This window comes from Corvus hawaiiensis, chromosome 6, assembly GCF_020740725.1.
Source record: "Corvus hawaiiensis isolate bCorHaw1 chromosome 6, bCorHaw1.pri.cur, whole genome shotgun sequence".
NCBI classification, from domain to species: domain Eukaryota; kingdom Metazoa; phylum Chordata; class Aves; order Passeriformes; family Corvidae; genus Corvus; species Corvus hawaiiensis.
Window position 1 is genome coordinate 41,512,550 of NC_063218.1, and position 25,758 is coordinate 41,538,307.

Genomic DNA, 25,758 nt, shown 5'->3' on the forward strand with positions numbered 1-25,758 from the left:
ATACATTTATATGAGTCATAGGCAAGATTGGGAGGAATTTACTTCACATTCATTTTTTTAAGGGCTGAAAATGCAGGATTTAGTTCATAAAGGCAACTTTAAGTTACCACCTGTGGTTATTACCCCAGCTTTGCTTGGAGACCTGCATTTTACAGGCTAGCTGTAGTGGCTCATATAAACAAGGGAATTTGCCTGGGGCAAAGGGTGTTTAACTTCGATGGGTTTGACAATATCTCCGGTCAGACTGTGCTTCATTTTCCCAACCACACAACCAGACCATGGCCTCATCACGGAAGCAGCTTCTGCTGCTCTGAGCAAGGCCACATTTTTCTAGCTGAAATAAAATGATATGTCATGATTCTGTTCCCTTTACAGCATCAGTTTCTTTCTACTGTACTTGAAGGCTTAGTGAGCAATTTAATAGAAACTTTATAATGTGGGTGCTTTTTTTCCTTTTCAAAGATAATGTATCTATCCTTTTTGTCAACAGATCAAACAACACCACAAAAAATTGTTCTTTCCCAAAAACTGGAGTAAACCATATTGCAGTGGGGATACTGCTACTTTAACTATGCAGCTAAAAGTTCAGCTAGCAACCCTGCATAACATAGGACAAGGTTCCTTAGCATCTGTCCCTTTCATCCAATGTACAACAAGAGTTCCTAAATCAATAAGCTTACTCCAAACCCTGAAGAAAAACACCATCAAAAGCCTTTTTGCCCCACTGTTTTAAATACAGGCACTTTAGGCTTTCCATGGCCACTAAAAAAAGGTCCATGGAGGTCTGACTTGTGAATGCATTACTCTACATATTAAATAAAGAAAGTAGCATTTATTACAAAGATGAACAGATTCTGTGACCACCACAAAATGAAATAGGCCCTTGAACTACACAATTGGTAAAATAGACAGAAGCATAAAGAAAATACACTAAACAACGGCTAAAATCAAATTCTACCAACCTTTCCCCAGCTCATCCTCCAGGTGAACATGAGCAGAGAGACTTCCCACTCAGCCCCAGAAGCCAAGTGCCTTGTCCCAGCCCCAGCTGTGCCCCAGGTGTGAGTGGTAGGACCCTCAGCCAGAACTCACAATGGGCAGCTTCTGCAAAAGGGCAAATGTGATGCCTGGGCCAAGCACAGATGTGCTTATGCTGGGAACTGCTTCAGGAGAAACGAGAGAGCCATCAAGCTGGAAAGCTGGGATAGTGCTGCTTGATGACTTTTCTCTTAAGAACACGCTGCACCCATTAACACCTGTGACAAGTTTCCTTAGAACATGAAGCTCTTCTGAAACCCAGGTGACGTTGTAAAGAGTGAGCAAAGGAACTTCCAAAGCACGCTTGGATGCCTTACACTGGCATCTATCCAATGCACCTTTTACAGGGCACCATCCTGCAGGAGGGCAGCCACTGGCATTTTGACTGGTTAAATGAGAAATGCAATGTCTGTAGCTTGAGGGAGTGAAGTATGGACATACTTCTGTGTTTGCTTTTAGTATTATGCAATATGTTAGGGAAGGATGGGGTTTTTATGTCAAGGACACACCACAACTTACCCTTTCTCTTCTCAAAGCCCTAACATTATTTTCCAAATCAGTTGGTCGCATACTCAGTCAATCTAGTGATAGGAACTTCTTCCTAGATGGCTCCAGCCAACAAGCACCTGGGAGCTACAGGTTGTAAGTAATAAGATTGCAACTAAGCAGTATTCAAAGGGGCACTGCACTGACAATCCCAGAACTATGTAATAGATCGTCTGGAAGAAAAATGCGCTTTTTGCCCAGTACACCACCTGAGATCACCACATATGTCCATGGCAAAGGAAATGGACTGCAGAGGAGCACACCCTACCATAACGAGTGTGTGACACCACCTGAGGCAGGCTCAGGGCTCACAGGGAGGGTTCCAGGTTTCCAAGTCAGTCCTGAAAAGACAGTTTCTATGAGGACACTGACCTGCTGGGCAGAGGTTAGCGGCAGGGAAGTGCCATCATTCACAACAGCAGGATAATAAGACAACCTCTACATTTTGCAGCCTCAGTTCTTCAGCAATGCTGGTTTTCAAAATACCAAAGATACTGGGTGCAAGGGGAATGCATTTTTTTGTGTTTACAGCTTCAAACAAAAGCACAGTGACAGTAGCTTTATAGACCTTGGATATTACATGACCTACTCAAGCACTCAGGCCCTGAGTTCTTTGTCACAAGGTCTGTGTTCAGAACAAAGCCAAGTCCTTTCAGCTCCACTTAAGTGACTCTACTAGCATTCATTAAAAGGACAGTACAAGGGACAGCAAATGGTTTGCTAGTAAAGACTGATTCTGAGGTGCACTATGAATAGAGGAGAGGTAGTGTAATTACATTACTAAGGTGACTGAGGTCACTGCCACATTGTTGTTCTCCCTTTAATTTAAGCAAAAATAGTGTAAGGTGGCCATAATTGGAGAGAGGAAAAAAAAAAGACATGAGAAACTGCTCTGCTTTTGGATGAGTCTGACTGCCTGATTATAGGATGTTGGTGATGTCTGAGAGGGAGCTACTGAATATTTAACCTTAGAAATGGAAGCTTGGTTGTCTCTTGTCCTGTTAACATCCACACGTATCTTCCATTAGCTCTAATTAGGGCTAACAGGGTGTTCACTGAGTATCTCCATAATTAATGTTAATAGTAGTTACAGGCAAACGTTGATAGAAGATGAAATGCCAAGGTTCTTCTCCAGGGTTAAATACTCAGCAGTCTGTCTGTCTCTCATTTCCATTTCCTCCTGTAGCGGCTCTTTAATCAATCACACGGATCCCAGACAGCCTTACGCACCGAGTCTTGCAACAAGAGACAAGTGCAGCCATAAGTAACAGCACATGCTGTTATTTATACAAAATATAAATGCAGACACACAATACCTGACACGTATTAGGCTGGTTCAAGCCCGTATGCTCACTGCCATACAGATATTCCAACCATTGCTAACAGCACAGACTGGCACATCCCTTTTTCCCTCAATATGCCCAGGTTTCACAGGGAAGCAATATTATTTCTATCATATATTAAGATAAGCAATTTTTAATTAACAAACCAAAGAGCAAACAGGATCATAGGAACAACCTCAATTACTCTTATTAATGCCATTATGCCACCTTTAGTTGATAGACTATACTATATTTCCAAATCAGACGTTATTAACAAACCATTAAATTTGTAAATGAGAACAGAACAATTATCAGCCATAATTAGAACACCTATAATAATGCACCTTCTATTGTGCTTCTGGATCAAGCCCTGAGCAGTAGTTCATGGAAAAAGTGTTAGCAGACTGCTTCCAGCCAGGGGTCATTTGCTAGCACAAAGTCTCACTCTCCACTCTCCTATCCCATCATAAGTGGAGAATGTTCATTAGAGTTGTGCAATTCTGCAGCTGAGTAGATTTATAAACTGCCTTTAGTTGGGAATGTATTTATAAAGCCTCAGGGAACCAGAGGACTACTCTGCTGTTTCCCTCAGGAGCTGCAGATACTATTTGTAGAAACCTTAGGATGTTGAAGCCTTTGCCAGGGATGTCTCAAAGGGGCAAAAAGCATCAGAAGAGTGATGGGAGAGCCTGTGCAGGCAGCCAGGAAGGGAGGAAGGACCAGGACAAAGTCCCACTGGCGCTGGTGGTTGGAGCCAGACACGGAGCTGCACTAGTGGAAAATGTGACTCAGGCATCTGAACCCTCCGTGTGCCCTGCTGCTGACAGTCACTGGTCCTCGTGCGCTTTGGGGCAGCTCCAGGCACACAACACACACAGACATGAGTCCCACAGAAAGGAATAGGTGTTCTCTGTAGGGTGAGGAAAAAAAAATTGATTTGTATATTTATCAACTCACCTACACTGGCTCCATGTTACATTAAAGAGGAGACGGCGCCCACGACTCTTCTTAAATCAGAACTGGAGAGGTTTTGGCTTTGTTATGTGAAAACAAACTTTTTTTTGCTTGCTTTGTTTTCTGCCCTGGGGAATTAGTGATTCAGGCAGGATGCAGAAGACTCAGGGGGATTTATTTTTCATCATGTTTAAGGAGGGTTTTTTTCTACCAGGCATGAAGGCTTATTAATGCAGCTCTGCTCAGTACTAGACTTTAAATAAATCATTTTTCCCCCTTCATTTTTCTTCATAAGTTTATGGGGGGAGCATGGGGAAGTCACTGTTCAGGAAAGCAAGGGATATGAAGCACAGAAGGCACTATCTGAGGCATTCTGGCTCTCTGCAACAGGGTCAGAGACAGCTACCCTTTTGATGCATCCCCCTTTGCCATTCCCTTCTCAGCCCTTCTAACAAGGGGGAGGATCTCACACAATGCCCAGGACAGGTCCCACTCTGGGCACCCTCACACTGCTCTTTTTATGGCACTCAGTGCCTGTACCACATCCTCCTCTTCTGGTTCCACATTTCACCCATCTCCTCTGACAGTACATCCATGACTTGCATTGAAGCACCCACTTCACTGCTGGATCCTCGGACTCTGCAACTTTGTGAAAGAGGAAAGTGTCTGTAGGGTAAAAACCTTCCCATTTTCTTGGTCAGGAACTTTGCTGTATCCACACAACTTTTCTCAGAAATGGAATATAGAGTATTCTTCACAGAGCTATAGGACCAGCAAATATTTTAGCTACAGGCATTCTACCAAACACAGAATGTTTCTCCCCAAATAATGAGTTGCTTTCAATATATTTTGAATATCCATGGCATGCTGTTTTTCACAATCACCTAAAACAGTGGAAATACATTTAACAGAAGCAGAACCAAGAATGGCCAGAACTCAGTATCACCTGTTACAACACTGGTCCCTTTTCCAGCCAGCTCATACTCTTGGCATTTAGAAATGCACAGTGGAAAAGAAAATATAGTCAGTAAAAGTAACACTTGTAAAATTGCATTTTAAAATCAGGGTGCTGTAAAGCAGCAGCTAAAAAACAAGCTGAAATCCTAAGCAATGAGTTGTCTAGACATTTTTATAAGAATTGCAATGAATGTTGAGTAAGTGTTCAAGGAAATCTGAGTTGATTGAAACATCTGACTACTCTGTATTTTAACTGGATGGCTGGTGCTGCTTCAGCGTCTTGCCAGCAGGATGAGAAGGATATTAAAATAGGGAGCAGAAGGGGATCAGCCAAGAGCAGTGATAGGATAGTTCATCTCCTCTTCATTATTACTTAACTTAGTGAGGATGTTCTCTGGTTGTGTTGGATATCCAGTTAATTTTATACAGGTCTCTGCAAAGCACAAACCGATGTTGGCAATACAGGTAGCACAAAGAGACGGATCATGTCTGAAGGAATTTGCTCTCACTGGATTTTTTTCCTTTTCCCTCAGCACAAACAGAGCAATAGAAAAAGGTTTGAACTGAATATTTTCTGTAAGACAGCTTAGCCAGAAGCTGAAAACATGAGCTCTGAGGTGTATTTTCTAACTCGAAATCTTTGTCTTTTTTTGCTTTCTGATGCCAACTCACAGCTTTACTTTTCTATTTAGCTAAAAAGAGACTGGCTTCTAGTGCAAACTGTGTGCAAGTGGGACTTTGCACAGTGAAATCTTATGCTTATCTAGGGCTGTTGACATATGAACTACTGATACATGAACAGCCGGTTAGCTTCTGATACTGCACAAAATGGAACTCAAACCATCTGCAAATGCGACTGTCTGAACAGCATTAGTGGTGTTACTGAGTTTGGGGGAGCTACTTAAGAGCTAAAAGCAACCACTGAAGTAATCTACATCCAGAAGCCACAAAAATGTATTTATTTTCTTCCTCTCTCTAAATTAAAATAAAGCCCAATTATAATCATCCTAACCATAACACTTCAGTTTGCAAACACTCTCAAAGCTGCAGTGGGCAATAAATCAGACATGTCACTTCCAGCAATTCATCCTTGGAACTGGTTGCTACATGGCCATAATATATAAAGAGGCTTCTTCCTGGTGATCCTCAGAGCCAAGATTTTTTTTGTTGGCTCTTCTTTAAACAAACACTCCTGTATGTTGCAGTTCAATCTAAATTTATCATTCAATCCTAATTATTTTCCCCTAATCAGTAGTTTGAGGGTGACTTTGGTTCTGATAGGCTGATTCACTGTCATACTCATTTAAAAAATTAATTCAGTTAAGCCGACTCCAAATGTATGTGCATGATGTCTCTGCTGCATTAACTCATCATCATCACGTAAGTCACACTGAAGGCAACCAAGACCTTCTGTTTTTCAGGCAAATTGTCTCAAGAGAATGACAATAAAAATCAATAAGGGGCAAAAGAAGCTCCTGCAATGTCATGAAAGAGCAGCAAAATGCACAGAGGCTCTGTCCAAACACAGCTGTAACATCCCATCCCTTCCACGTCACTCACAAGGGTACGAGAGCATTTTCAATAAAGCAACAAAAGCAACATGAAGGTTTATATGTCTTTGATGTCCCACAGCTGGAGGGAAAGACAGCAGTTTACTAATCCTGTACCATTTCCCTTCCATTAGTTTAAGTTTTCAATTTTGGATGGTGCTAAATTTAGAAGGAGGGGTTAATTGTTTAACCTTGGAAAAATAATTATGCTTCTTTTGGTGCTGCCTTTTGGCCTATTTCATATTTTTAGTTGCCCAAAGGATTTAAAGCTCAATGTAATGATAAACTCTTTAGTGGAGACTGTACCTTTGGATTCACTAAACAATAATCTGAGACTAGAATTCAGATCTTTATAGATTTTGGACCTGCTTGCCTATGCTGTGGAAAAAAACCCTCTCAACATTTATTTGAAACAAAACTTGAAATTAGGTTTGATTTTTTTCATTTCTATTTTGTTTGGGTTTTTTTTAATCCAGTGTTTCAATACTGCATATATTCAATTTCATTTCTATTCCAATTGCTACTGTTACTTGGCTAGAAGAAGAGGTGGTGTGGCATAGCTAAATCTGGTTTCAAACAGATTTTTCAAACAATTTTTCAATCAGAATTTCTTGTAGTTCTGTAACTATTTGTCCTCCTATATGTCGTGAGCTATGGGGTTTTTTTTTCTCCAGTAGAGGTAGTTGAGTAGTGATAATTCCTTACACTCTCAACAAAACTGGTGTTCAGCCCAGACTTGTCTTTCACACAGATCTGTACAGAGATAAGAATTTCAATCTCCATTCTGGTCACTGTCATTTCAAGTTCGTCGATACTAATATGGTTCCCAAAAACGTTACTCCACTCATCATTTCAGCAGGAACCAGAGTGCACACTCACTCCTCCCATCCAATTTTCACTCCAGAAATTACACAGGCCTTGCACATATTGTCTCTACTAGGAAAAAAGAAAAAATCAGGGAAGAGAAAGGGGTGTGCTTTCCCTTTTAAACAGGAAAATTTATATGGTATAAAGTGCTTAATCCAACAGGTTGTTGGGATATTAATACTAAAATTTGATTAAGAGATGGCATTTTATTGATACCACTTGTTAGCATATACTTGGGTTATCTAAGTAAACAATCTGGTAAATCACCTACCAAATTTATTTATGAAGGCATGAGGAAGAGAGAAATAAACAATTTATATGACCAAAAACCCTGTACTAAAGTATAGCAATTTTATGTCTAACTTCACCTTCAGCAGAGAGAAAAGGATTTGTCATTTCTAATTACAATAGATACTAGGCTTCTGTGAATAGTTATTTACTGACAATCAGTGGCTTTGTGTGCATATTTTCATACATATATATGTATGTATATATGTATATTTATACACACACACACAGAGCCAAGACAAAGCAGATTCACCTTCAGCCCAGCCTTTCAACAGTCACCTCACAAGGAGTCTCAGTGAGCCCCATCCTTCATCCTCTGACACTCTTCACACATGCATAAATAGAAGTACAAAGTGTGGACTGCAACATCAGAACAATACGCTTGTGTCGCCAATCATTCGTACTTGCTTTGCAGAGAAGCAAATACCTTCATAAATAATATTTTCTAAAGGCCTGGGAAAAACTGCTCCACTTTTCCTGACCTTCTGCTGTTTGTCTTGAAACCCTTCAGATTTTCAGATTTCTAACAGTTTTGTTTCTAATATTAGTTCAAAGTTTGGTGCTGTCCTCCCTCAGCAATGAAGATGAGCCAGTCTTCAATGTGACTTTGCCCTGGTGTCCATTTCCCCACCACACACACTTCATTATACTAATTTGTTTTCACGTATTAAAGTTGAATGTACATATTCTTAGATCAGGTAGTATTTCTGTCATAAAAATTGACTGTGCTTTGAGCAAGAGGACCCTGATTCCTTATCTGAGATCTTTCATGGTCTCTCAGTCTAAAGGTTAATTACCACTACTGACACAGTTCCTAAGTGCTGTTTGAAATAGCACAGTGCTCTACAGATATATACAGCAAACCCCATAGCATTGCAATATGAAATGGCCCACATTTAAACTAGCTGAGCTTAAAAATTATTTTTGACTACTGTCAGTTAGTGAAGTTTATAGACATTTACACATGTGCTGTACAACAGGGCATCCTGCTAACGATGAGCTTCATGTGCTCAGCAAAGGAGAGAGGAGAACACTGCTGCCCTGCCGTCAGCATAGTCCCCTCTGAACACAAGAATAATGCATGACTTGGCCAGTCACTGTCACCAAGCAGTGATGTGTACAAACTGCAAAGAGCATTTTCATGTTTAAGACTAAATAATTTATTTTAAATATTCAACAGTCTGTGCCTTCTTCATATTGTACTCCCAGGGTCTCAACTCACAGACTCTGATTCCATGTTGCCAGGAAGGCTACTTGTCAGCAGTTGTAGTGTGAGCAACAGCAGGAGGCTCAGAACAAGCACGTGAAATAAAGTGCATACGCCAGGGACAGCACAATGGCTGGTTTGCTAAGTGGCACGAAGCGCTTCACCCTGCGGGAGCCCTCACATCTCTGCGCTGAGCAGCTGGGTTGCACTTTTCTCCTATCAATAATAATGATAAATAACAATAACAGTAGCAAAGTGAAAGGAAATTCTGAGCTTACAGGCTGCATCAGGTGGACTTCATGCTCCTGCTTCCAAATGCACAAGGATTACTTTGCCCACCTCTCCCCCCACAACCTCCACTTTCGCAGGGCTGGCTGGGAGCCTGAGATGCAGGACCACCCTGTATCCAGGCAACAGGCATCCCTGAGGCTCTGAGAGCCCCTGCAGTGCATGGGAGGAGAAGCTGGGACAGGTACCTTCCCAGACTTCATGGAGTGTGGGATAGAGGGAGCTTTTCCTGTTTTAAAGAATAAAGACAGAGAGTAAAGCAAGCTGCCAAACTACCTTCTGTCAATGAAAGCATGTTCCAAGGTCTCCCTGGGGCTGCCTGGTCCCCCTGGGCTGCCTGCTTTCCCAGCACTGCTCACTGGGAAGGTGCAAAACTTACTGTGACCTTCTCTTTTCTTTCTCAGTGCTGTGTATGTTTTCTCCTAGGTACACCTCTTCTTACGCAGGAATTTTCCAGATTTACTAGCCACCTATAAGCAGCAGTCTCTATTCCTGGGGCCATGGTTTTGCCAGGCAAAACCTACCAATGTCATGATTAATGGACATGCACCCCCATCACCAGGCTTCAAAGACGGTCTGTGGGAATAAAAGATCAGTTGAGAACAGGTGATTCATCAATTCTTATATTCCAAAAAAGTTCTTCATTGGTAAAGGGATAAACTTCTAGAGCCAGGGAGATGAGTGGGAGTATTTACACTGAGTCCAGTGGCATCCAGATTTCATACACAGTGCCTTAGGCAGGTTTACTCATAACACCCTGTTCCACTCAGTTTCCAGCTTCAGCTGATGCTGAGAGGGACTGGGGCAGTCTGACAGAGATTTCATATTTGAGGAAAGACCAAAGAACACCATGAGCTAAGAAAGTTATAGACCCAAACCTGCTCCCCGAGCATCTTCAATTCTCTGATAATCTACAGGCCACTGATACTCAAAACACAAATTGCAGAGGATGAAGTTATTTGACAAAGAACTGGAAAGATACATACAAGAGCTTCTGTAGTGTTCAGCTGCCCTCCAAACAATTTTTCAAGTTGCCACATGGACATTATGTGATTGCAAGATATACAGGGAAGAATGGTCACGAACAGAAAAAAGGTATGACAAATTGCTGCATGAAGATGCTCAGAGCCAAACCAGACTTAATTAAAATAAACCTTGTGTCTAGGACAGGAAAGGGGTCATGACAGCCCTTTCCTATCTTACTTGATGCTGTGTCAGCATTTGAGGTTCTTAGCCATAAACATAATTTGTGACACGGCACTGCACAGCAGACACAACAGGTAGCCTAACCTTCCTCATCATCACAGTACTAATACACTATCCAGTCAAGATGTTTACTTTCATTCACCATGACTAGAAACGTTAAACAAACACTGCCCAGAGGTGTATGAAACGATAAAATCAGGAGCACTCTTCAGAGCTTGGGCATTCTAATGACTCCTGCTGCAATCTCAGTTCCCTGCCCCTACCTTTCCTTCTCTCTTACCAACTTATACAGCCTCACTGTCTTGGCAAATAGCTTCTTTTCCTTCTAGCAGTGACAGCTGTTATTGTAGGAGACAGCACAGTATAAAGTTACTCATTAAGGGAGGTAAAGAACCGTCTCCCTTCAACTCCAGTTGAACTCTGGGGGAAAATAAGTACAGTTCTTCTTTTCTTTGTGAGCAATGACATGGAACATCAGAAAGTCCTTGCCTAAGTGCACGTTATCCAGATGCCCTCAAGGAGATTAACTCAGGGCATGCAATTCCCATCCTTTGCAGTACAGGGTGTGTTCCCAGCCAGCTACACCAATTTTACACCAATTTGCTTAAATCAGAAGGGTGAGGTGGGACCTGGGTACCAGGTGTCCTGGACTTCAATCTGAGTTCACCCACTGATAGAGGAAGGGGAAAGCTTTCAATCTTTTGAATCAAACCAGCTTTTTCACCCAAATTCTCACGCACATAAAGACTGTCTTGAATCACATAAATCTTAGAGCTTTTCCCTTCCCAACATGTCCTTTTTGCAACACTGCCACAGCAAAAGAGTTGCAGCAAAGAATCTGGAGGAATGGTAAGTGGAAGGACAGAAGAAGGATGGATAAAGGGCAGGTCAGTGATATGGCACTACTGTAAAACTGAAGCACAGGGGTCCTTTCTGAGATAAGGTGTGCTCCAGATCAGAGGTGACAGCAAAGATCCAAGCAGACAACTTAATCTTGGGCTAGGAAACCACTGAGACCTTCAGAGTGCACTTCAGCAAAGCACTACCACCACTGTCTTCTTCAGGACCTACCACTCAAAATACCCATTTAAGTGCTTTGGAGAAAAGGGCCAGATGCTTTCACCCATCGCAAAGCCAACTCTTCTGCCTGGTGCTATTTTGTGCAAATCAATCCCTCATTCAGAAATTAAAACCAAAATGAGCAGCACTGAAAGACACATCAGAGGAGCTCTGATTGAGGAGAAACCCAGAGCGATGCTGATTGATTACTCCCAGCATGCCTTTCCCCGGAGCAATAATGAAGTACGTGCCTGGGACGGGAGCCCTGAGCAGCGCATGGAAACATCTGAAAAGCTCGCCTGCATCCACAGACCTCCCTGCCTGAGGAGCATATTTAAAGCAGTTCTACAAAGCACTACAGCCAGGGTCTCTCCTGCAAAAAAACCATTCCCTTTCCTTCCGTTCTCCTCCCCTTTAAATCAAGCTGAAACCCCAAATCTGGGAGCACCTCTGCTATGTGTATAATGGTATCTGTCCAACATTCCTCAGTAACAGAATCACTTGGGATGGGGAGGAAAGTGCTGCTCGTCCTGGGCAGGCATAGTGCAAGGGATACAGGGAGGATAAACAATGCCCTTTGGAGGCTTCAAACAGAGCCTACTGCTGGTGCTGGAGGCAGTTGTTTTAATCCTCAGCTGTAAGTCACTGGGAAACAATAAAAGAGAATTAGCAAAGAAAACAATGAGCATTCATGCCTTATTCCTTGACTTGCAGCTGACAGTATTCAGCAGTTCAGGGGTGGATGGGAAAACAGGAACAGGAAAACCTAGAGCAGACAGGCTCTCTGCCACTAAGAGTGGCAAAAGCAACTCATCAGCAGAAGGAAGAGTAATGCCCTAATCATAATTTTCCTGCCAGACAAGACCCAAACTCTTTCAGAAATGGTGCACAAAAAGAAATTTTATATTAAAAAAACCCAACAAAACAAAAATTACTCTGCATCAGTATGCCCAGAAAAAACATAGCAAGATGACCAAAAGATTCTGTTGTTTCGATGACAAAAAGAAAAAAAATAAAAAACCAAACCAGATGGGAAGAATTGCTTCAGTTTGAACTGGAAGAGTTTTCTTTTAAAACAAAACAATACAAAGGTATTTCTTCACATTAATTCCCCAAAGTTTTGTTTAATCTAAGAAGAAACTTTTTTTTTTTTACATTTTCTAACTTAAAAAACACCAACTACCACAAACAAAACACCACACAAAAGAACCCAAAACCTCTTTTTATAAAATGTTTGGATCTAATTTTAATAGAAAGAGTAGGTTTCATTTCTAAATGTTAAAAAGATCAGCTTTGGCATTTCTAAACCAAAAATACATTACATTAAAAGATCTGGAAGTAAATATATTAATGTTTAGATATACACATATACATATGTAATCTTACTGTTGGTTGAAACTATTTACTTAATTTTAACTTGATTTCATGAAGATGTATGGTCTCTGTGAAGATTCTTGGATATAAAAGTTTGTGTAATTCCTGTCTTTCATAAAAATTGTCTAGTACAGAGGTGTGATTCACAGACTTGATATACACAGCTGATTTCCTAGCCACAGGAAAAGAACATTAGACTTTTGATCAATTGGCATTACTCTTGATCAATAGAAAAAATACATAGCAAAGGATCAAGATCCCAAGCAGCTCAGACAGCAGTTTGGGATTAGCTTTGTACACCTAACACTCAGGACTGTTGAGTACCCCTGGGGATTTATATTGCTAGTCCTAAACATCTGGATTTACATTTTGCTAGTTTGGAGTTTTCCAAATGAGTTCTTTCCAACTACATCTTGAAAAAAAAAAACCAAAACCAACCAAAAAACTGCTTTTTAGAAGTCACCATTGCTTATCCCCATTTCCTGAGATGCTTTGTGGAGTATACACAACTTTATCCACCACGTGGTCATACTAAGTCTCCAGGACAGTCAGAGCTTTGCTGTACTGATCTTCAGGTATTTTAAACAACCATAAATTGTGCCTCACTTAAGTAGTCTGTACTTACAGTCTTTACTTTGAACACTGGCTTTTGGCAGAAGGACCCAGGATAGCAGAATGCCAGCTCCTGGTTCCAATCAGTTCAGAGAGATTTGGCCCTCAGTGCTGCTACCAGATAACATGCAGAATTGGGAGATGGAAAGGGAAATGGAAAAGCAAAGGCAGTCCTGGCAAATGATTACACTTTCCAGTAACGTGATCCATACATGAAGCCAACTCAACTTACAGGCCAATAACTTGTGATAAACTTATAGCTCCGTTCTGAGAGCTGAACATTCTTAGCATGGGGGAAAAAAGAACAAACTCTTTCCTTGTTAACTGAGTCCTTGTGGGAGAAATAAGTAAAAGTTGAGGATATTATTTTTAGCTTTCTTGGAATGTACTCTTGGACGTACTTTGCAGCCCGAAATGTTATAAATGGTCCAGGTCAGTTTGAGGAGTCAGTAACAAATTCTGCCTTGCCAAACATGTCCTCTGGACTGCACTGGGTGTCCATCTTTCTCTCTCTAGCCTCAGCAAGGGCTCCCCAGACAGCAGCAAGGATGCCCAAGCCTGATAGTCCTGCTGCAGAACATGGGGAAACCAGTGGTTTGGATAGCCACGAACTCCAATATCCTTTCGTTAACAGCCTCCAGGGAAAAGTGCCAGAAACACTTCCAGGTGGCAATTACACAGAGCCAGTTCACAGGAAAAGCTTCCTCCTACCCTCCTGGGCTCAGGCCTGACTCGTGCCATGCTACAGGGAGAGACTAAGCCTGTTAAAGTGCCTAGATAATTTAAAATATCAAGACAGTGCTACAAGCCATCTGAAAATTAGCACCTCGTTAGTGACTGGGCATTTGAAAATAAACCTTTCACAGATGTTTAAAAAAAGGAAATTTATGCTCCTTAAACAGATTTCTTTGGAATATATTTCTATTTGCACATGCTGCTGGGGGTGTTGGTCCACTCATACATGCGCTGTACTCCACTTTTTGGGAAAAGGAACAGCTGCAGACAGTCACATGTTCAGCTCAAGACCTCCATACGTCGGACACTGGAAGCTAAACTACAGCAGAGCACTGCCATTATAACCCCCTCCATGTCATACAGCCACGAAATGCCTGCATGTCCTCTCTACCTTAGCTCTCCTGCCACGTGCTTCTGAGGACAACAGCCCTGAATGTCCAGCACCAGTGTCCAAGGCTGCTCCTACTTTCTTATCTGCCAAGAACTGTCAACAAATGTAATGTCTGCCAAGGATGCCCTCCCCTTCATTAGAAGGTAACCGGAGCATGAGTCATCTGATAAAGGACAAACCAGACATCAGATTATCATCACCATTATCTTTATTGTGCACAAGCCTGACCTATGTGTAGGCTCCTGTCTCAAAAGAGCTCTCAAGATTTTGCACTAAATAGATGCATCAATGCAAGCAAGACACCTCAGCTTTAAAATGGGTCAGGGCATTCAAGAGTAATAATAAACTTTTTCATACTCTGCAAGTTTAAAAATCAACTAGTTTTCATTTTATTTTCTTTTTAGTGTAAGACACATAGAAATTTTTTGATGTGCACTTTTACAAGTGAGGAAAGGGAATTTCTGGATTACTTCTTTCATTTTTTCTTCCCTTCCCCGTTTCTGTTTTGTCACAGAAAGGAGGAACAACGGGGAAAAATGTGAAGATAAACCCTGCAGAATTAAAACTTCTTAATCTTCAGGTTTCTCTGAAAAGGAATGCTAAGTTCCACAGAGCTAGTTTCTACACAAAATAAGATACATCTCCTACAAGAAAAAGCTTATCAGCTGTATTAGCATCTTTATATATAGATGGGGAAGGAAGGCAGAGAGGAATCAAGCTACTTTCCACTGTCAGTATGCAGTCAAAGCACAGAGCTAATAATTGAATGCAAAACTCCCCAAACCCACTTCACCACTTAGAGGGTAATACTATCCTTATTACTGATTTTAGTAGTATCACCTTTCACTGATCCCAGCTCTTACTCATAAGCCCAAGAATAAAAGCTTCAAATACATGCACATATACCCCTCTTATGTACCTGTTTCCTGAGAAATCTCTATGGTAAGAGAATAGTTCTAGCAGCTTTTAAACTAAGTCCCCAGCTTCACTCAATAGTTTTCAAAATGCAAAATCAAAAGCAAATGTACTTTTGTAGGTCTCAAAATAAGCAATGCAAAGCCTTCACTGCCAATCCCCGTGACATCCTATCTCAGCCACTCCACCCAGGACATGGCACAGCAGTGAAAGGTAGCTTTGCTTTCCCATCCTGTCACGTTGGGTAAACCCCATTTTTCCTTGACGAAACGCTTTACCCATGATATCAGTCAAAAAAAGCTTTAAATTACTCTGGCATTAGATATAAGTGGCAGGAACTGTTAGAGCTAATGACAATTTCTTTCCTCCTCCATCATGATTGTTTCCATGTTACACAAGCTCCCAACTGCATAGGGAAACAGGCACAGCCCAAACCAGTCCCCACATGCACCACAGTTAAGATCAGAAGGATTAGCTCCAAGTCTCTGGGGCAATACCTCTGAAAAGGTCAATCCACTGCTGGCAGAATCAGCTCTAGCGACTAGTTTGAGTCCTCTAGACCCGTAAGAGACAGAAGTGGCAAACACGTGCCACACTGTCAGCAGCCACTTAAAGCCTGATGAGCTTCCTTGCAGCACCTTTGGCAGCAGAAGAGCAGAAATCTCCCACTACCAGCCAAGATCCCAAGTGTTGCTCCTCAGAGAAGGAGCTCACCAGTGGCCACACTGCTGAGAGTTGTTGGAGCGAGACTGAGCAGTGCAGGCTGCAGGAGCCCTGCCTGCCCTCGGGATGCAGGGCTGACCTGGCACTCACCCTTGGCGCTCCTCGCTCCCTTGTTAGTGCGCGCACAATGAGTATCGGCCACGACAGCTCCTGGGACAGTTATAATGTGAGCAGGCTGTGAGCCAAACACGAGGCCTGGGAGTTTGCAGGGAGCTTGGAACAGCGGCTGTTGGGCCAGGAGCATCCCATTTATCCGCGTAGTGTTAGCTCAGGCGTCCCACGCCAGCCGTGTACGTGTCAGGAGTCGTTTGCCGCTTCACTAGTAATCTGAGAACCGAGCCCAAGGGCCATCGCATCGTTCCACACCACTCACTCTGAGTGATATCTCCTCTTGGTGCCACAGTGGACAGCGCTTAGGACACACCAAATCACCCTTCATGAAGAAAAAGCCATGTGAGTGCATTCCCCTGCTATACTGGTGCCAGCTCAAGCCCAGAGTAAAGTAAAGGCTAGAAGGCTTGCCCAGTTTTATCTCTAGTATAAGCACAATTTATCATAGAGGAAGATTTTCTTGGAGACTAATTTTGTTGATATTTGAGAGTAGCACAGCTTCTCCGAACAATTTAATTCACAGTCAAAGTAAAAATTAAAGAAAATTAAAACGTTCTCAGTAAGATATCCAATTCCTTTGGTCAATGCAGCCTCCACTTGTAGGCTTTCATAAAAAACACTGAACCTTTAGAAAGTCCTTACTCCATTCTCACAAAATTGCAGTTTCTTTAAAAGTTGTCAAACTGTTCAACATTTTAATAACAAAAAAAAGTGTATATTGTCAATGCACACACAGATAATAATCATAATAATATTGAACTATTAATATTCTACCAAAAAAAGTGTTTCTAGAAAGTACTTTCTGTTTTTCCACTTCTGTAATCACACCTCTGCATAACACAGATTGAGTATTGTGACATAATTGTGGTAAATGGACCTCAAAATTTGTTTCCTCTTCTTTCTAAGAAGGAATTGGGGTTTTTTCTGCTTTAATTTTTACCAAGTTTGCAACATTATCAGTTGTTGAACAGATTTTTACAGGGACAATCACAAGGAAGCAGAGCATCACAAGGAATCAGAAGTGATGGCAACCACAGGAAGCACAGCTAAAAACTGTATCCCAGTTCAAGAGGCTACAAGAGGATACAAAAGGAACAGTGCCCAAATCTTGTGGTCACAGGCACAAGCACACATTCATTCCTCTTCAAGACTTATCTTTTTCCCAGCTCCCAAACCTATGCTTTTCCCACTCCAAGGTCTGCCTCTGCTTTGTGGAGCCAGGGGATTCAGCCTTCTCTGTGCTCATGTTGCTCCAGCTGTTCGTTTGTAGAAGTTGCTAAGTGGATGTGTTTGAAGTTCAGACTAATTTTGGAAAAGCAGACAGTTTCTGCTCATCAACAAGTGACAGTTGCACCAGGGAAAAATACCAAACTTCTGGAGTCCTTTTCCTGAGCTGTTGCGTGTTTAGACTGACCCCTGCTACCCATAGAACTTCACTCCCCAAAATATTGCTGCTCTCAGCCTCGCTTCCTGCAGGCTCAAACATTGCAGGGTAGCTGGAATGTGGTCATCCCCAGCAGTGGGCTCGGCCATCCAGCAGAGCAGAGGAAGCTGCTGGCCCAAACTGGTGCATGCCACTCACTCAGCACTTCAGCTGCAAACATTCATGAATAAAAGGTAGATTGTGAATGAAAAGGGACACAGAGCTCTGTGCCTCTGTCCCATGGCCTGAGCATCCTCTTCAGCAAGGAAAAAAAGGCAAGAAAACAAGCATCATTGTTATTCATTATTACTGAGTTCAAGACGCAGGAAAATGCAACATCCTCTGCTCCTGTCACAGTAGCTGGACCTCATCATTTGCTACTTTGCTTCTTTCCCTCATCACCTGAACTAACAAAGTAAGTCTTTTGCACAGCCCAAGGTGGTATACATGCATACCAGGGGCTACCACTTTCCTTTTGCCTAGGGCTTGCACCAAAACAGAACAACTTTCAGCAAGGGGGGAAGAAAAAGCCACTGTAAAAAAAAATCAGTTTTGAGAAAGAATGTAGCATTATGCCATTTTCCTTATATGGCCACTGTTATCCCATGTGGAGGCACAAACAATAGCCAGCTTGTCAGGGGGTGGAGTAAGAAGAAGGCTTGAGGGAAAAAATTTTTATATATATATATATATATATATATATATATATATATATATTTCCTGCTGGCCCTCACCCTCCATTTCTTCTTGGATTTCTTTGTGACTGCACTGAAAGGGGTCAATAGCTCCCAGCTTGAGAAATGCAGCTTTTGAAAGGACAATCACCAGCATCTGTGTTTAAAGCATGCCTTTTACTTCATGGCCTCCCAGCTGATGCAAGGCTTTTTAAAAAGTGAGCAGCAAGATAAACTTTCAGGGTAAAGAAAAAGCCAAGAGTAGAGGAGAAACAGTACCTATCTGCCTTGGGCTTACTGACACTTTCACTGGAACAAAGCTTGACTGGCAAAGCAGGGATGGAACATAAGCTGCAGATGATCCAAAGTGCTACGGATCATTACCCCTGGATTCAGTCTCCCCCTCCCCATCCTTTAAAGTCCACTATGAAACCACATGAAGCAGCTAAGCACCAAACTGGAAAAGAGTTTCAAGTGATTAAAAACAATGGGAAAATTAGCACAGGACTCATTGAGCACATCAAAGCTTTGCAATCTTCAGTGTTTAAGAATTTCGGATTTGACAAACACAGTCAACTTAGTCAAATTTTAATAAGCTTAATTAACTTATCTTGATAATGAAAGACTGGACCAGTGGCTAAGATTATATTTAGGCTTTCTGTTTGAGGAAATACTCCAGAAAACTTATGGCGCATTAGAGCCAGGACTTACTGGGAGGGAGGAGGAACAGGATTGTAACCTCCTCCTTTAGTGCCAGAGGACAGAGCCCATGTGGAAGGCTGGCACATGCCCAGTTTTTCAGGACCCCCAGGCTCCATTTCACATTGAAGCCTCATTCAAACCTACAATAGCAATTATATTGCAGTTGCTATCTGTATTAGGACTTTGTTTTTAATTCACTTTGGAAGTGGATGAATCCACGTGTCTGCACAAGGAGTTTGTACAGCTCAGCTGTTGCTGTACTCTTCAGGTGCAACCCAGCTGAAACTCCATTCACCTGCTTTAGAAATTAACTATTCTCCCTGATAAAACTTTTCAGATTTGAGAAGCAAACCAGCTAAAATGCACAGAAAGATACTCTACTTTGTGTTAACTAAATGCAACCAGTTATAATTTTCCAGCTCAAATCCATTTGACTTTGTATTTATCTGGTTATTTGACTGGAGTATTTCAGTAAACATTAGCAGAAGCCCACAGCATTCAGCTAAGACAAGCCTGAAATTCACAGATGGAAAGGTGCAGTGGTACCTCCAGCAGCATCACACAGAGCAAAAAGGTATTTCATCCTACCAAACTGTCTGAGAGAAAAGCCAAAGAGACCAGAGAATGCTCCAGAAGCACAGAAGTAAATTGCCTCTGCAAGTCTCTAGCACTGGCAGCATATGACTTTGCATTTCACTTTAGTTTCCAATCATACAATCTTTCTCACAGGCATTCAAATACATTAGTCTGTGCCTTATCAGATCCTGAATTACCATTGTAGCAAAGCTCCTAAGTCTGAGAAACGAAGTTCAGAGACGTTTCTGGGGCTGTAATGAGTACTGACAGATAAGCCACACTCAGGCAAACACACTTGCAACTGATGTCTGGTTTAACACAATACAGCCCTAAGCTTCCCTAATATAGCATAGGAAACAGAATCCTCCCATCACGTACTACTAATTGCATCTGCAGTGGTCAGGGGTTGAAAGAGAAGTAAGCAGATTAATTCTATTAGTCTGTGCAATAGTATCCCAAGGGGACAAGGGAAAATCCCATCATTTAAATCAGGACTGGTAAACGCTGCTGGGAACGATGTTACATACTAGTAGGGGATTAAGAGTTTGGACTAAAGGGCCTCATTTTTTCTAGATTTGGTTTCCATGAGTCATAGCAATTAGAACTGTAAGGCTTTTTGTTTGTTTTTTTCACTTACAGATGACCTGATACATCTTTCCTAGTTGAAAACTACATTATTAAATTAATTTCTTACTTAATCCCTTCTCCACAAGATACATTTCTTTATTCCTTTGTCTGAAGAAGTTTTCTGTTTAAATTAAGGTACTTCCAATATAAAATTATTTTAGAACACAAGATCAAAATATTGCCTTATTAATAGCTTGTATGTAATAATTTTCTTTTTTTAGCATACTCCTCCCACTCTTTTAACCTATATTTATTTCAACCTTATGAGCAGACTTGATCCTCTAAAAGTACATTTTTGCTGAGAAACGTTCCCCATGCTGTAAATACATTGTAATGTTTCACCCCTGCAGACATGGCAGGATGTGGTGACAAAGCCCCTCTTGAGCCAAATGAATGGGAAAAGTCCTTTGCTCAATCCAGTGCAACTGAGCCTGAGCATCAGGAGCACTGTCTGCCTTACCTGTGTGCTGCTTTGAAGGGACAGACTTTCAGGGAAATACTTGTTCTCCTCAAAAAGTCAGGCTGCACTGAACACGCATCGGCCAGGATCCTTGCTTCGGGTCTCTAGCGCTGTGATCGAGACTGGTCAACCTGTCAGAAACAGCAAGGAAAATACATAAGGCACATTCTGGGCCTGAGGAGAAGACTGCCACCTTGTTTTACTTCCTCCTGCTTGGGTAAAGATCAACTCCTTCTTGTGCACCTGAAGGAAGTGAGGGGAAGCACCTCACAGTGACCCTGCAGACCCTGTCAAGGTCCGGACTAAAGGCAAAATCTTCCTCCTTACTTTCTAGTTCATTAGGCTGACCAGAAAAGGGCTTTGACTGGAAGGCAGGAGGAGCACAGGACTATTTCCAGCAGAATAAGAAAGAAGCAACAGAGTTGCTCTGCATCTTCCCCTCTTGCTCCTCTGCACAGCAGAAGAGAGTCACGCCCAGGAAAAGGTGCTGTGCATCCCCAAAAGGCAAGTTCCAGAGCAGAGGACGGAGTAGGGTGTGATAAAACACAGGTAGTTAAATGTTTAACACACACACTCACCCCTTTCTGTATTGCATGCAACAGACAGGCACACACCTGTTCATCTACTGCATAGATGTCAAAGTACAACTTATTCTGAATGGAGGGAGCCAGAAATGATTGAGGATGAAAAAGAGGGCAAGGTGATGGAGCTGAGAAGCAGATAAGGGTGGAAGGAAGATACCAACAGGTGCTCCAGGGGTGAAAACAATAAGGCAAGCAAAAGAAGGTAAATCAGAGCCTGCAGAAAGGCACGAAAGGCAGTGGGAGAGGAGAAGGGATCATGCCAGATTGTGTCTGTTTTCTGCTTGCAGAAATCAGCCAGACACGGGGCACAGATGTGGAGCCACCTCTTTAACTGAGTGATCACTCCATAACAGCTCCTCTCTGGAGAACAACAGCGAGTCTGGATCTCATTCTCCCTGACAGCTCCAGCTCAGATATGAAGATGGCGCCATGTAAATCCATTTCATGATATTAATTCTCTCCTCTCCAGTCTACCTTGCTGCTTTGCTTTCTTTTGAAGGCCAAATCCTCTGCCCTCCCAGCCACACCAGCACCTCAGAGTCAATGCCAGCTGTCCATATGAAACGTCAGGTAGCATCTCTGACCCCTCTGCATCACCCAATGCTTAGCACCTCCTTCAGGATCACGATGAAAATCTGGGAGAGAAGGTCTTTTCGCAGCAACTCCACCCAGCAGCCCCATAAGACACGGAGACAGGCCTGCAGCAGGACATGTCAAGCTCCCCCTCTCTGTCATGCTGTCTTGAAGATGACAGCCATACTGAGCTGAACTGCCATTTGTCAATCCAGGGATTACAAAGGCACCTACAAGCCAGCTGGAAAGTGCTTATGTCACACCAGACCACATGAAAGGAAATTCCTCCCACGCACAGGGTATCAGCCCTCTGTCAGCAGCTCCCTGCTCCCCAGCACAGAGGTGTTACTTCACACTCCCCCAGGGTGAGAGAGAGGGTTCAGTGGGAACATAGGGGCCCTGGTGAGGAGTGCCCCGCAGCCTGGACACTCATCTTACATGCAGTAGGGGGGTAGCATGGTCTAGTGAGCAGAGCAGGGGCCCACTAAGTGGTACTTGGGCAGATGCTCTCCATGCCTGTGACACCATTGGACTCTTTCAGCACTTTCAGCTGTGGTTCATCCTCCCATGGGTGTTTGCTTACAAGCCTGTTCTCTGCTCTGCACAACCTGGCATTTCAAATACACATATACCAGCCATATCCTGGTTTCTTTGAAGCAGAAGGACAAGTATTTGAGAGATGCCAGTGCTTGTATGTAGAAAATATATATGTCCGTACACTTTTGCACAAAGTGCCTGCTGCCTAATAAAAACATATCCTATTGAACACAGTCCTAGTCCTTTCAGACACAAGGTGTTGCATATTAACTCCCAGCCTTTGAAGACAGTGAGGGGAAAAAGAGAGGTTATTCAGGCTTGTAAAGTGACCCGAAACCACAACATGGAAAGTGTCACAGGCAGGCATACAGAGAGTCATCTAAAATTTGATTCAATGGCATCTTTAGTAGCAATTTTCTCTTTCCATTATGGAAGAACAGTCCTGTCCATGTAGGCAAACCCCATTTGTGCCCTATTACTATTCCAGCTGATGCACCACCATGATCAGAAGCAGAGGGCTCTAATATATTTAGGGCCACTAATAATGTATTTTTTTTCCTGTGCGTGCTTGCTCAGATGAGAGATTTCAGTCATCTCTATTCAAGGAACATTAAGAAACACAAGATATATCAGGTCATAGGAATCCTCCTCTCCAGTGGAGGACCGTGCCTCTCCTCTCCCCCCTGCTTTGTTTACATGTAATCCAATTGAAAGTGTCTCAAGCAGCAGGAATATTCCCCTTTCTCTCAGCAGACTCCAGAGAAGTCTGACAGAGAGCTGTCTTAAAGACTTGTTGCATGCATAAAGAGTCTGTCTGGTTTGTTTTTTAAAAAAATGTCATTCCTTAGTATCTCACCAGAGCAAAAGCAGTAGCTTGTGAGAAATGTGAATAAAGAAAATAAAAAGCAGGCTTCTCCAGGCTTGAAGCAGAGGGACAGAGATGGATAGCAGCACTAGAGGATCCAACACTCCTCTAGCCTGCAGGTGAATTTTCAGTAGAGGAGTAGGCCCGGTGGACTACACATCATCTGGGCTCAATACATTTTTAATATGAAAACAAAAATAAACAAAAGCTTAACGTGGAATTTCTCCTGGTTGCTGCCCCAGTCTTACATTCTCTCTAATCAGTGCTGGCTGCTATCAGAGACAAGACCCCGGATTAGACATGACCTGACCCGGACCAGCAGCTCACGGGTGCTGCTCCCACAGCACTGCACTGAGCCCCACACCCTTGGGGCTTTAGACTCTGCAGCTCCTGGATTTGATTTAAGGGGCACAAGTGACTCTGCTGGAATTTATCTTTTAAAAATTTCTTTTTTTAAAATCCAACCCTCATCACAACTTCTTCCCCACCTCAATGCTTCTATGCTTTGGGGCCCCAGTGGTGGTATATTTTGCAAATGACTTTTTTTTCCTCTTTGTATATTTGTACAATCACACACATGGAAGTATAAAGCCATTTAATCAAGCATAAGCAATAAGAGTTTGCACTACATACTGACACAGAGATCAGAAGGAACACAGAGCATTCCCATTTGACATTTTATGCATCAGAAATAACACCAAAACTGATGTAAACCAAGCCAATTCCTCATTACTTAACACAACACAAATCTTTGTGCATTAAATACAAGTGAAAGGGAGCTGTGAAGTTGGCATTAGCTTGACAGATGTTGAGATGAGCTGCACCAGAGCTGAGTATCTCAGCCTGAAGCAGTGCATGTTAAAAAGGCATCTGCTTATTGTTTGATATGTGTATTTATTTACATAGACGGCTTTGCTGACATGCTGAAAGGTTGGGGAGGGTGGTGTAGGCTGGCATTTTAAGCTCTCAGCAGCCATTCAGCCATCGGTTTGTTATCCTTTGGTCATGTCACAAGCTTCCATTTTATTGCTGAGTGGTGACAAAAGGGGGGAGAAGGGAAGGAACCAGGATCCCCTCCGCTGTGCATACTTAAGTCCCCTCCAGAAGCCCTTAGCACTCAAGGCAGCGCTTCCAAGCTCAGCCTCCACAACCATGTTGCCCCTAGGGCTCACCCTCCAGTTTCTGGGGCCTCTGTGCCTTTGATACAGACATGAGAAGAGTCTCTGAAAAGCAAGTCAAACACAGCTCCTTGTGCATAAAAAGAGATCTTTTTTAACAAGAAAGAAAATTAATTAAGTGGGTAAAATCCCACAGGTTGGAGCAGCAGCTGAGGAATTATCTTTCTATCAGGTTGGTAATGAGGACTAAAAAACCTCACACAAACATTAACAGCTTCATATGGGCTCATTGGCATTTCAGATCAGATGTGAGGTTTGGCATTCCCAGGAGCACCAGATGCAGCTCCAGTTACAGACCAGACTATGCAAAAATGCATTTTGCCCTGCTGAAAACAGTATTGTCACAATGTCTGAAAATTAAAGGTACATCTCTATCTACATAATAACTTCTTCCCACAGAAATTATGCCCTGGGAGAATGTAGGTCACAACATCCAATGCCTCAGGTTGATCTGACTCACCCCTGAAACCTGAGTTTAGATATATAAGTGTGTGTGGGAGTTATTCAACATGCCATGGGGAACAGCCAGCACACATCTAGGTGCACATCAAATGATATGATCAGACACTGGCCAAATCCACCACCTCTGCCCTATTGAATTATAATATTAATAATAGAATATGCTGAGTTGGAAGGCACCCATCAAGATCACGGAGTTCAACTCTTGGCCCCATGCAGGACACCTCAAGAGTCAAATCATGTGCCTGAGAGTGTTGTCAAATGCACCTTGAACTCTGTCAGGTTTGTGCTGTGACCACTTCCCTGGGGAGCCTGTTCCAGTGCCCAACCACCCTCTGGGGGAAAAAGCCTTTTCCTAATATTCTACCTAAACCTCCCCTGGCTCAGCTTCATGCTGTGTCCTTGGGTCCTATCCCTGGCCACAAGAGAGAAGAGATCAGTGCCTGTCCCTCCACTTCCCCTTGTGAGGAATGAGGTTTCCCCTCAGTCTCTTCTCCAGGCTTAACAGACCAAGTGACCTCAGCCACTCCACATATGGCTTTCCCTCCAGACCCTTCATCATCCTCATGGGTCTCCTTTGGACACTCCCTAATACCTTTAAGTCTTTCTTACATTGTGGTGCCCAAAACAGCCCCCAGCACTCGAGGTGAGGCTGCCCCAGCACAGAGCAGAGCGGGACAATCCCCTCCCTTGCCCGGCTGGCGATGCTGTGCCTGATTCCCCCCCCCAGGACATGCTTGGCTCTCCTGGCTGCCAGGGCACTGCTGACTCATAATCCACTTTCTGTCAACCAGGACCCCCATGTCCCTTTCCTGTGGCTCTGCTCTCCAGCCTCTTGTTCCCCAGTCTGTCCACACACCCAGGGTTGCCTCAACCCAGGTGCAGAATCTGGCACTTTCCCTTGTTAAACTTCAAATTGTTGGTGAATGCCCAGCCCTCTGATTTGTCAAGGTCTCT

General features: G+C 42.8%; 1 protein-coding gene across 2 annotated transcripts in view; it reads right to left on the reverse strand.

The window, feature by feature from the left end:
• TSPAN18 (tetraspanin 18) overlaps positions 1-25,758 on the reverse strand; it is a 120,773-nt gene that overhangs the window by 38,792 nt on the left and 56,223 nt on the right. For both annotated transcript variants that reach the window (XM_048305795.1, XM_048305796.1), the window contains exon 2: positions 20,606-20,736. The gene's annotated coding sequence lies outside the window, so the exon portion shown is untranslated. The remainder of the gene's footprint in view (positions 1-20,605; positions 20,737-25,758) is intronic.